This window comes from Panulirus ornatus, chromosome 16 (genome assembly GCF_036320965.1).
Source record: "Panulirus ornatus isolate Po-2019 chromosome 16, ASM3632096v1, whole genome shotgun sequence".
NCBI lineage: Eukaryota > Metazoa > Arthropoda > Malacostraca > Decapoda > Palinuridae > Panulirus > Panulirus ornatus.
Genome location: NC_092239.1, coordinates 31,591,216 through 31,604,106, shown reverse-complemented (window position 1 = coordinate 31,604,106; position 12,891 = coordinate 31,591,216). Strand labels below are relative to the sequence as shown.

Sequence of the window (12,891 nt, the reverse complement as noted above, 5' to 3'; positions counted from 1 at the left end):
GAGAGTGGACACCCGAGAAACAACAGGGTCTCTCGCCATTGTCTTTCTCTGACACTTTCTTTAAGAATAGACTCGTGCCCGAAGGTGCTGTTAAACTCCCATTAAGTGATTAACAAAACCCACCGTCAGTGGGGACCCACGAGGAACTCTGTAGAACTTGGTTGACAGAAATGTTGTCATGGTTGACACCACACAATGTATACTTCACCACAGAGAAGATTCTCATTGGTCGTTACGCTCCAGCCTCGTAGCTGTGAGATTAATTCGTACGTCATAGTGTTTATTTTGTTGATATATATATATATATATATATATATATATATATATATATATATATATATATATATATATATATATTTCATACTATTCGCCATTTCCCGCGTTAGCAAGGTAGCGTTAAGAAGAGAGGAGGATTTCAGGAGGATTGTTTGGGACCGACCTGAGAAACATGGGTCATGACACCTTCCCCTGGACGCGCCGTCGGGCTCAGGGAGTTAAGGTTTATGTACCTTCGTTAACGTGGTTCGGAAACGTATGATATCCTCGATAGAAAGACGTTATAGGAATACGTGTTCATTCCCCGTCATGCAGCGCCATCTCTCTCTCTCTCTCTCTCTCTCTCTCTCTCTCTCTCTCTCTCTCTCTCTCTCTCTCTCTCTCTCTCTCGTTAGGTATGCATGTGCGAACCCTCGTTCGTGTGTGTATTTATGTGTGTGCTTGCTGCTATGTACCCCGCCGGCGCACTTCTTGCCTAAGCAGACCAACACTTACCCAATTATGTACATGTCTGTGAGCCGTGTGCATAAAAATGTCGTCCTCGTAGATATACGTTTACTGAATATCCTCACCCGGATGTCCCAAGCAATATATCCACTTCGGGGAAGTATTCGACACCATCCTTTATGCCAGTGACAGTAAATATCCCTGGATGGTCATAAATCCCAATGGGTGAGTGGTCGAATACTCCTGTATATTTATAGAAGGAAAAATACGACTATCAGGGATGCCGGGTGACGCGAGAATAGAGAAATGACCCAACATTGCCGGGGGAAGATTTACGTCCCAGAATGTAATGTGGATGTGAGGGAAATGTGCCAAGACTCAGACGAGGCACCGGGAAGGAGGAGGGGGAGGGAGGACAGGGCTGATTGGTGGCCTAATCAGGTGGATTTGTAGGAAAGAAGCGAGAAAGGACATGTTTAGATAGTCTGCCAGAGACTACGATAAGATGGTGGTTTTGTCCAAATATCGTCATGGCAGAATTGCTGCGTGACCACAAGATCTGTACACGGAAGTTGTGATATTGATTCTAGTGTCGCGATGAAGCTATCATGGTAAAATATAGTTTCCGTCGTGTTCCGTCCGTATCAACCGGGTCTTCTGCAGGAGGACGGAGGTAGTTGTTCGTGAGGACGAGTGTGGGGAGTTGTGTACCCTGGCTTTTATCATTAGCCAACTATGGCTGAAAAGTAAGATTCCTTTGCGTCCAGAGTCCAACCTTGATTGTAAGGTAGCAGAACACGACTTTACCTGTGACAGCATTAGTTACACGCCATGTGTGTGTGTTTGTGTGTGTGTGTGTGTGTGTGTGTGTGTGTGTGTGTGTGTGTGTGTGGGTGCAAAGAACGATACATACGGCCAGATAGTCAAAGACAAGACCAGACCAGCACACACACACACACACACACACACACACACACACACACACACACACATAGTGTGGGCGTTCCCCACGGAGGGTATACAGGACTGGAGTGGACGCTGAGGAAGAATGATACGACGACCAGCACGAGTCTGCCGCTGGCAATAAGCACAAAATCCTCCTTGCAGCCGGAGTGGCGGATGTAGATCACAGTTACGCATGCGGAAAAGAATATTTGGAAACTTGATTACATAGCAAGATGGTCTGCGTTAGAAGGGAGGTATCAGGAGATGTGCTCGTTAGATGGTGTTGGAAAGAGTGGTTGAAATGTCACGAATGTTGGTCAAATGAATGAAAATAAGTCCTGGATGTGCGATACATGATTCTGTCTCGCAGACACACAAACACACATATCAGCCCACACTTGTAGACACAATAATGCATTAACACGTACACGCAGACACACACCTACACAGTTGTACCCTCATGTATGAACGTACTCTCCGCCACCTTCCCCGCCTACCACCTGAGATCGCTCGTCCCCAAGTTAACGTTCAGCTCCAGTACAACTTTGAACACACACATGGTCATACGGAAACATCCTGTCTATTAATCCCTCATATGTATTGTGTCAGTATCTATATAATAATGTCTTCTCTCTATAGCCTCACTGTTTATTGCTTTCTGTATTTCTACTTTTTACTTGTTCACTTCCAGGCATCATTCGCTTTAGTAAATCGTTGATTGATGTTATCTTTATAATCATTATCATCATTATCGTCATTATCTTACCAACATACCTACATACTAACGCATGTACACAGATGCACAAAACAAACAAGCGTATTAACACGTAGCTAAACACTTGAATAATATTTGAATATATTTCACTAATGGAAAAAAAAATGTAGGACTTCAATTCATTCTGTAATATCTGGTGATTTTGATAGCATGCAGCTGCGGTAACCACACTCGAAAAGGATTTAATTAATACCTTTTTCATTCGGCGGGGAGGAGTAGCCAGACTTTGTTCGCCAACATCAGTTTGAACTTCACGTTAAATGGTAGCAAAGTAGCAAGTCTCCCTCCAGGGACCTAGCAGACTCTCTCTGCTTTACCATCCTGTACGGTTGGGGACCCAAGTTTATGTAGACTCCCTTGGATGTCTGTACAGTACTTGATCTCTCGTGTGTATGTAGCAGTGAAGCTAAGAATTGCTTCAGCTTCATACACTACGAACCTCGAGAACTCTAAATGTGTTTGATTCGCTCTCGTAGAAAACATAATGTGATTCTTTCACTTTTCACGTATCTCATATTCATCTGCTTGCTGCATTATCCACGTTCATTCATTTAAAGTTTTCCTACTTTATTTAAACTGATTCCGAGCATGTTGAGGTTCGTTCATGAATCCGAAACATATCGAGTCGGATTGGATGGTAAATTCGTAACGTCTTGCTGTTTCTTAATGCATTCGAAGCATTTGTGAGTCGGTGCAATAGACTCGAATCATCTTATTACATGAGTTTTTAAAACTTTTAATCTGTGTAAACACAGTTAATGACACGATTACTGATGGATTCGCGAGATCTGTAGTCATTATGATGACGGAAAAGTCTAATAATTTTTTGAAACTTTTAACTCTCGTGATTCTCCTCTGAACTTGTTGAAATATTTTTAGGAGATCTGTTTCGCAGACTGATGGGGCTCCAGCTAGGAAGGATATATATATATATATATATATATATATATATATATATATATATATATATATATATATATATATATATATCACATGGTTTTTTCTTACATGTTTTTACTTTTTAAATGCTCACACAGAGAAAATTATTAAACATACTAAGGCCTCATTCTACATCTGTCTGCAGTTTTTTTTTTGTGAGCTTTACCGTTTAAAAGTTATTCAATTTCGAAGTTTCCAAACGATCACTTTGAAATAATTTTTTAAAGATGCTTTAATGAAAGAGTAAGTCTCACAGTCCTCGCACTAATTAGAAAGAAAAGTCACTCCTGGAAATAGAATTTTCCAGGAATAGGTTGACCTGTTTCCATTCATAAATAATATTAGACCGTTTTTACCTTCTTCCTTACTTTTGATCGAGTGATCGAGTGTGTACATTTACGTATTCATGACCATGCTGCTGGGTTTGATAATCATGATGATGATGTATTACCTTTATGTATCTGTATTTGAGGAAGCACGAGTCAGTATTGAAGTGGTGATGACTGATGTTGGTGGAGGAGGACTGTGGAAGTCGAGGAGGATGATAACAGTGTTTGAAGGATGATGTTAGTGTAGGGGAATGTTGGTGGTCGAGCAGAATGATGATGGTGTTGAAGGATGATAGTAGTGTAGAGTTATAGTGGTGTTGGTGGGGGTGAATGGTAATAGAAGAATTATCTTTACACGTTATAAATGATTCAACACTACTGAGTGTTAGTGTTGCCTTATTCCCCAATTAAGCATAAGTACCGGACTCCTGCGAGCTCATCTTACATAACACTGCACTCTGCTCCACTTTAATTATTCACTTCCAAATGGAAACATATTTTCTAGGGATTCAGGAATCGCGGGAAAGCCTCGGACTGGAGGCCGACATCCGTGAAGATCTTAAGCTGGACGCTGTGGCTTTACAGTCTGAAGGCCTCTTGGGAGAACAGCGTCTACGTTTCTCAGAAATTAGATATTTTCGAAGGAACTGATATCAGGTTTTTGAATGGTGTTGGTTTTCGTGTTGTCGTAATAATAGATGTAGAAATCACCTGTCGTGACAGCTTCGTAACAACTGGTAACATCCCTGGAGGTTCTTTCAGTCCATAAACCTAAGCATCTATTTAGTATCAGCTATGATTTCAGGAAGTTTGTCTTTTGGTAGGTCAGTTATTTCTGGGTCTCGTGTTTCCTCCCAAACCATCAGTTCAGAACAGAGTCGTATTTACAATAACAACAACACCTCCGACCAGTTTTCAGCCTGGTAAGGATAGGCAGAAGTTTCAGCATTGTGATGAAACACTTCAGTTAGATCAATGAATTCGATAACTCTCGTTAATCCTCAACAGCTCTTAAGCAGAACAGCGATACACGACTGGTGTCAGACAGCAGTATTCATCAGCTCACTGCAGGCCCTGCTGTTCCTCCAGACAGCACCGCTTCTAGAAATGATATGAACCACACTGAACTTTGACCTTCCGGCTGTCCTGTGGCACGGGAGGATGCTGTGCCAGACATACAGCAACACGTTAAGACGTTAGCCTCCGGGACTGGGATATCCCTATGATGAAGCAGCAGCGACGCTGTGCTCTCCACTCCACTAAACTTGCTGTCCTCGTACGTTTTCGCTGAGAGGGTTGTCCACTTTTCCGTTTTTTGACAAAAAAACTCGTAACTTTGTGTGTCTGTCGGTTATAGTAAGTGCTCTTACTGGCCTCAAACCATACTTCCCCCGGAAATATATATGTTTCCATGCACTTAATACCTTTTTTGTTAGTTCACTTTTTGGAAACGTTACTGTCAGATCTGTAGAACTATGCTGTCCCTCCGTGAGTGTGTGTGCAGCACTTGTATCAGCGATGGTAAGCGATGCAGTCATGTATTTACCACAGAAGTGCAGTACTGGCAGGGAGGAGGGTGACAGTATTGGACGAACGAGCAGCACAACTTTGCTCAACACCTACATACGTCCAGTTCACGAGTGACTGAGGTGATTATGCAGTGGTCTTCGCCCGGTCTGACCTGCTCCTCCCTGCACGGGGGACTGCATCATGGACGGTAGAGGCAATCTATCCTGAACGCGACCAGAGAAAATGGACTCATTCGGCAAAGAGAAGTCTGGGAATTAGGGTGATTGACTGATAGTGTAAGTTGCGTATTTGTGTCATTTGATTACGTAAAGAAAATTGTGTGCGTCCTTGATTTACCCAGGCTACTGCTGCCCAAGGCTGCGCTAATTCCAGTAGCAGGGAAATGTAGAGTTCTTTGGGGGTGAGAAGTTCTTTCTCGACACTATACTCCCAACGATATAACTCCGCCAAAGTGACTTTTAATACGCGGTGTAAACTCTTACAGGCGTAGCCCGGTAACACCTTATATATATATATATATATATATATATATATATATATATATATATATATATATATATATAGATTGATAGATAGATAGAGAGATAGATAGCGACACTTAAGCTTCTACCGTTAAGCAGTTCTTAACGGCGTCTGTGTACGTGAGGAGGTCGCATTCGACCAGCACTCGTAGAGGAAGGTTAGAGGTTGCCCACCTCATAAAACTTCACCTGAAATCTAAAGTTTCTTTTAAAGCAACTCTAAAAACTTTTTTTTTTCCTTATCATTTCACTAACCAAACTGTTGTAGTTGATGCATAACCTTGCATTATCTTTTTCAATGTGACCAAAGTAAAATTCCTCTTGATATCCAGGTAATTGGCATAGAGTTTAGTCTGCTTTATGTCTGTACGTCTTTTCGACCTTGTGGTCGCCTCTGCCAGCCATCTCCTCCTCACTGCTATCTGTTGACGTTGTATACACAAACAGTAATGCTCGTATGATCGGACATACGTGTCTTCATCTTCTTTAATGTTTCCGACATTTTATAGAGGAGAGACTGTACCTGTCTCCTGGCTGTATTTTGTAATATACCGTTAATATTGTAGATTTTTGTTGGGATCGTCCGTAGAATAAATACTGTGCAGAGAATTTGACCAGTCTTACCTGTATTTTGGTACGCACGATTTCACAGTGGGTCAGATTGTGCAGTGTGTGGCAACCAAACCCCAGGTGATGGAGACACCAACTTGGCTTTTATTATCGTCTTTTTCATACATGATCTTCCTCCTGACGCGAGGGAGATTGGGAATATCGTTACCGAAGAGGTAAATGTGTTTGGGTAACTTTGTCCCGTCTCCATGTTAGCTGGGAGTAGAATTCAGTGATTTTTGGAGAGATGCCTTATGTCACAAGCAACTATGATTAGCATAGGTGACAATACTGATTATTTCTGGAAGCTTCAGTGACCCATAGGACACGTCGGCAGAAGTTACGACTCTACCTCTCCCTTGTCGTATGTGTTCGGTCCGTAGATATTAATGATTTGGTGGTCGTTAAACTGTTATCGATACAGTACGAGCATGATGATGCTATAAATGAGACAAAATCAGAATATTAGTGTTGTTTGTGAATATTGGTGTAAACACTCCGAACTTGTTTAAATGACGTGTGTGAACATGCCTCACACAGTGCCTGTGTTACCGCGAGCGTGACAGAACATAAGAGGGAGTATTTGTCTGTATCATTCGTCGTGTATCACGTGACACAAAGTCTCCACAAGTGTGATGTGTGTGTGTGTGACAGTACATTACAAACACAGGTGCGCGTGACCTAAGTGTGGTTATTGAGGCGGAGTCGGGATGAAGGTGGAAATGTCAACGAACCGGCGGGCCAGCGATTACGCCAGGCGACGGTGCACCCTACGACTGATGGCGTTCAACTTGGACATATCTGCAGCATCGAACAAGGTTAGTTTACCCGTACATGTATAGCATGTTTTCTATTATTATTATTTGTATTTTCCTGAATTTCTTGATAACCCTTTATTCGCGGGACCCTACCTAGATTCCGTGGCTCACGTCGGTTCCGTCTCAGTTGCCATCATGATGTCTAGGAAGGTATGACTCGATGGTTAAGGCAGGAGGATACGATGAATAGAAAACGTTTTGTGGGAATGGACGATTGTAGAGAGGAAGACTGCTGGGGGAATGGACGAGACCGACAGAAAACTGGTAGTAGTTGGGTTGGGTTTTAAGCAGTCATACGCGTTTAACATGAACGGAATTACGAGTAAAAGATCAAACATTTTTATCCAGAGCTTTTGTAGAAATTCGATCTAAACCAGGAATGTTTTGTGGAACTCTTTGTATCAAGAAGTGACAATTTTGGTTTTAAAGTTGGTTTCAAAGCTCCCAATATGTTTCCTCCACCACCCGTTAGTTTCGCCTTACGTTTAGAGAGACGTTGGCTTTACATGTGATGGTAAAGACAGATACACATTATGCTTATCTTCATCGCGGGGCCTTCAAGATAGCTGGACCTGGCTCGAGTTTTGGGCCGGGCCGAAGCCTGAGGCTTTGTTCGTTCGACAAGTCATTAGTCAATGCCTGTGACTGTGCAGTGAGCGAGCGTGTGCTCGTGCTCTATTTGGCAGTGAACCTATTCAGTAGGAGTGTGGAGTAAGTGTGCGTTAAGACCAGGAGGGAAATATACTTGGTGACGTAAGAGCCAATGTTGAAGAACAGTGGATTGTTATTATGTGTCCGTCCCTCATCCTTCAGTAGTCAGTTGTCATGATCGATCACATCTCTAGTATTTGCTCAACGATCTCAAGTGTTATGTCTTATCATGCAGTACAGATAATGTAGCGAGATTTAGTACTGCATAAGTGAAAAATATACCCGAAGTTCAAATGATAAAGATGTTAACCTGGAGCAGGTACCATCATGATAGCATGGTGTGTGTGATCGCTTGTAGCACCCAGGGCCTGACAGGTGTTCTACAACATTATGTACAAAATCTGTAAAACTTTCGTTGGATTTTAGAATCTCTGTGCAGGGAAGAGGCGTAATGAGCAGGTTGTCAGGAAATATAGCGTTCACTGTTTACTATATTTAGCAAGTTACTGCTCACAATCTGGTGTGTTGCAGGAAGTTGTTTTAACCCCTCACTTGATCAGTGGTAATGAATTTGCTTAACTTTAGCGTGATCGCACATTTGTGGCGTATCATTTTGCCTCATGAAACGGCAGATACATTACTGGTTTAATGATGTCTTCAGATGCCTGTATTAGTTTTTCAAATGTTATTAGATATGAGATGTAGGAACCTTTCATCATAAGGATGAACTTGTGACATTATGTAAGAACATGGCAAGTGGAAAGTACGAGAGAACACCTGTTATACTTTAATGATAAATTTGTTCTTGACGCTTACGTAATGACCCAGCTGCGTGTGGGTTATGTGTACATATTTTCTTTACGTACAGTTCTTAGGGCAAAAAATTGCATAGGTAGGGAGTGTACATAACATGCAGGACACGTATAATACCTATGTACAGTTCTCTCTATATAACTAGGCACAGACCATTTTCTATTAGTGATTATTGATGTAAAGTAAATTTGGGTTTTAAATTGGTGGTATTAGAGCAGTTCAGCGACAGATACAAGTTATTAGGAAAAAATATCAAGGTAAAGGGAAAAATGATGGTTTTTCAAGTTGATGGAATAGATATTAAAGGAGATAAGATGAGAGAGAAGACAACTATGATATGTGTCTTTGATTATGTATTGTATACTACATAGTTGTACATATACGTGAAGTGGGATACATAAGAATCAGCTGGGGGCTGTGGCTGCTTGACGACACCTCGCTTGCCCTTATCTTGGGAACAAGTGTTCAAGTTGATGTCGGACCCGCAATGATCCGTGGATTAATGTTTGATTTCGAGTCTAAAAGGTTTTTTTTTTCAATGGAGATACTCCACCCTTATATGTCCAGATAAGGTCTCAGATCATACTTGACTCGACCTGATCCTCACTCGTCCATACGAGATCATTGGTGTGAGATCAATCATGCTTTTAGAGACTTGAACTGGCTGGTAATGCAATATCACTGGCAGTTTTCCTAATTGTCGCTGGACCAGTTACGTGGGTTTAGTGACAGCTAAGTGGCAGACGCTTCCGTCAGTTAGTAAGAGGGAACGTGGCATCTGTATCACAGAGTCGGGGGTTCGAGTCTCACCGGTGAAATAGCATTTTAGGTCAGTGTTCACGAAGACTTCACGGTGAAGGGGCAGGTAAGAGGGCTTGGTCGTTATGTATACTGCCCGGCCACGTACCACATGCAGTTCAGAGTTTGATGAAACTTTATATTAAGGAATCCGAAGGTTTGACAAGCCTGCAGGAGCGTGTTAGTGAGGGGACGTGTGTACTGAAAGTATACAAGAATATTTTGCATATTGGGAAAAAGAAAATAGAATCTGTCTTGAAGTTAGACGTAAGATCTACCACTTAGGAATATGTGTATGGTATCAGTAGAGGACGAACATCGATTCAGACCAACCTACAAGAACTCAACCAGTGCCACAACGTGAACAAGGCAGAGATGCAGAAACACTTTTAGAAAACTCTCCCACCAACTCGTCAACTGGAAATGCAACATCTTTCATATATACCAACGTACAGGGATTTAGAGTGTAAGCAACAAACAAAATTCCTTTCAAAAGTGGTTTACTGGCAGAGGCAAGTAGAGTGAAACCTTCACAGAAATTCGTATAAAAGTTTACATGTATATTCGGAGAGGTGGATTATATTTGCTGAAAATTTGAACAAACGAATTTTAAAAATCTTCAGAATTTAGTAACGTGTTAAATTCGACAGTAACCAGCATGAAATTTGATTATTCGTTGCTCGTCCTTAGATATCTCTTAACGTATAATTACATGGGGTTACTAGATATAAAGAAACACAGAATCTTGAAAACCCGGTCCCAGATGTATACCTATTAATAATTTCGTCCTGACTATAAACAGATGAAGATGGACAGGACATGACATCGTCACGGAGAATCTTCCATGAAGTAGAACAGACGAACAGTTGTGCAGGAAGTGAGTCTTCAGACTACGTGACATGTTTGCTGAGTCAGTTGATAACAGCACGAGTGCCATAGGATGATGTAAGCGGACGTATTCTCAACGTGTAATGTAGAGTCTGTATGTAACTTTACCGTTTCACGCGCGGTATTTTTAGGTGACATTTTAATCTAAGGACGGATAAGCATAGCGTTCACGTTTCATAAAATTTAATTTCGGTTGTACTTGAGAAGAAAGAGACAGTGAATAACCTAAGGTGCAGTGAGAGCCATAACTGGCAGGCAAGACATCAGAAGAACGTATGAAAATATTAGCACACGAGCACGCCACACATGCTCCACGCTTGTAAATACGAGAAGAATAAAAAGGTCCCAACTGCAAATGAAAACGGGGTCCTCTTTATGGGAAATGCTGATGAATGGCAGACCTGATGAAAAAGGCCACAGCTCACAGCAGAGGAAAAGGAAATCAAAAGGAGTGGAAGAGATAGACAGTAGATTGGTAGGTGTGCGAAGCTCAAGAACAGAGAGAGAGAGAGAGAGAGAGAGAGAGAGAGAGAGAGAGAGAGAGAGAGAGAGATATCAGAAGGATGAAAAAATGAAGACATATTTGTACAAAGTTCCAATCAAAGGCCTAATTTTGTCATCAGCGGGCGACTACCAACAGCAGAAGACATATACACAATAGGCTCAGTGAGGAGACGAGTGAAACTCTAAAAGGATCATCATGTTTTATTGGTCAATGTGACGACTGGAGAAACATCACCCTAGATATTCACGAACCAGATGTCTTAATCATAGACCGCTGGCCTCTTCATGTGCACTTAACCCGCCATCACTGCTCTGGACTTCCAGATTGTCACCGGTTTTATCTCCATTTGCTTTGCTCCTGAGCCAGAATCTTCGAGATCTTATCTTTGTAAAGAAATGTGAAGCGCCACCAGCCTGGACTCACAACATCAGCAGCAAGAGGGAGCTTTGGACTCTTGTCTGACCCTAAACGATGAATGTGATTCACGAAGCCCCACTAACCAGAAGACAAAGCAAACCAGCTCTAGATAACGACTAGTTGATAACATAATCACCTTTTGAGTTTTTAAAGAAATTAATTGGATGGATATCGAGTGTGTTCATAAAGTCGAGCAGTTTACACAACCTTGGCCAACATATCGTCGAGCAAAGGATGTCATGTTGTTATCAGTTGTTTGATGACTGACGGAGAAATATAAAGAACAGATTGAAATTCTTTGCAAGAGGCTTCTTTCCGAAACCCCATTAAACTCTCCTCTACCCACTCCATCCCTGTTCCATCAACTTTTCCCTCGCCATCTGCACCTGGCTCCCCTACTCTCATCTTCCCTTCCTCGTCCACATTCACTTCCCTCTTCCCCTTTCCACTTCCCAGTACTACCCACATCCCCTCCCACTCATCGTCCTCCGCTTCATCGTCTTCTCTCCATTTGTTATTCTTTTCGTGCTTGTAATTATCCTTATCCCTCGACTGCTTCCGCTTTTCATCGCAGTTCTCGTTCCCCGCCACTTCTCTGCGTGCAAGTTCTCGGTCCTCCTCACCATCCTTCTTCTTAGGTCAAGGAGGAAATACCAGCGATGGGCTAAGCATCTCGAGTGGTATCTTCATCGCAAAACATGTTGACGATCCTCTCATACACTCCTCAGCCCTGGTAAGAATTTTGAACCTCTGTTTATACAAGTCATTTCGAACGTCCAAAATGAGACGGTGGGATTTAAAAGGTGCCTTGATTCGGGACCCAAGATGTGGATATTTGAAGGTCTCTTGGAGAACGTAGTTTTAGGCATTTTTGATGGAATGGTGCGTAAGTTTGTCTTTGGTAGGTTCTCGCGTCCGTACTTTGCTGCTTGGATAGTGGCAGGTCATCTATAGAGATCATTTGTCATATTTAAATCGTGAGGATCTGAGGCTCCCACCGTGTCTCCCGTTGGCTGAATCATAACCAAGGTTCAGGAACATACCTCAAGACACTGCCGCTTCCTCTCTTGCTCTCCGGTGAACGCTGATCCGAGGAGACCCTCTGTTTCTTCAGTGCTCTGCATTTAAGCAGGATCATGAGATATTGCTGGTGAGATTCCATGTCAAAAGAGAGATATGCTTCTCAAGACTTGCATGAGGCATTGGTGGCCCAACACCACGTACGTGTGGAAAGGTTAGGGGGGAGAGGGAATCATGTGCAGGTGCTGCGCTTCCCAGGAATTGATTCATCTCGTTGTGGCCTCCTGAAAGGGGTAATCCCATGTGGAGGAGGCAAAGGAGGCGACCACAAGATTCATGGCTGCATCAGGCAGGCCTGTGGTGGAAATGGAATGGTGCGGGAGGATGGCTTCGTGGACTCTGGCCTTTAGGGTGTTGAGGTCATTGGTTGGCTCCAGTAACCTGCTACTTAACGTGTACTCCCACGTCTGACCCAGCTTGACCTTATGTAGATAATATAAACACGAGGAGGCAGATCAAACCCGTGTTCTGTCTGCGTGCGTTCCAAGCTACCCACTTCAGCACTGACACAAACACACGCACACAGAGGCATGCAGATAAACGAACCCAC

General features: G+C 42.6%; 2 protein-coding genes across 7 annotated transcripts in view; one reads left to right on the top strand and one right to left on the bottom strand.

Annotated features, from left to right (window-relative positions):
- The window catches only part of LOC139754211 (cell adhesion molecule Dscam2-like), a 543,290-nt gene that overhangs the window by 249,033 nt on the left and 281,366 nt on the right, over positions 1-12,891 (bottom strand). The gene's annotated exons all lie outside the window — the stretch shown is intronic.
- Positions 7,075-12,891, top strand: part of LOC139754214 (uncharacterized) — a 436,361-nt gene continuing 430,544 nt past the window's right edge. The window contains exon 1 of the mRNA XM_071671468.1: positions 7,075-7,189. The gene's annotated coding sequence lies outside the window, so the exon portion shown is untranslated. The remainder of the gene's footprint in view (positions 7,190-12,891) is intronic.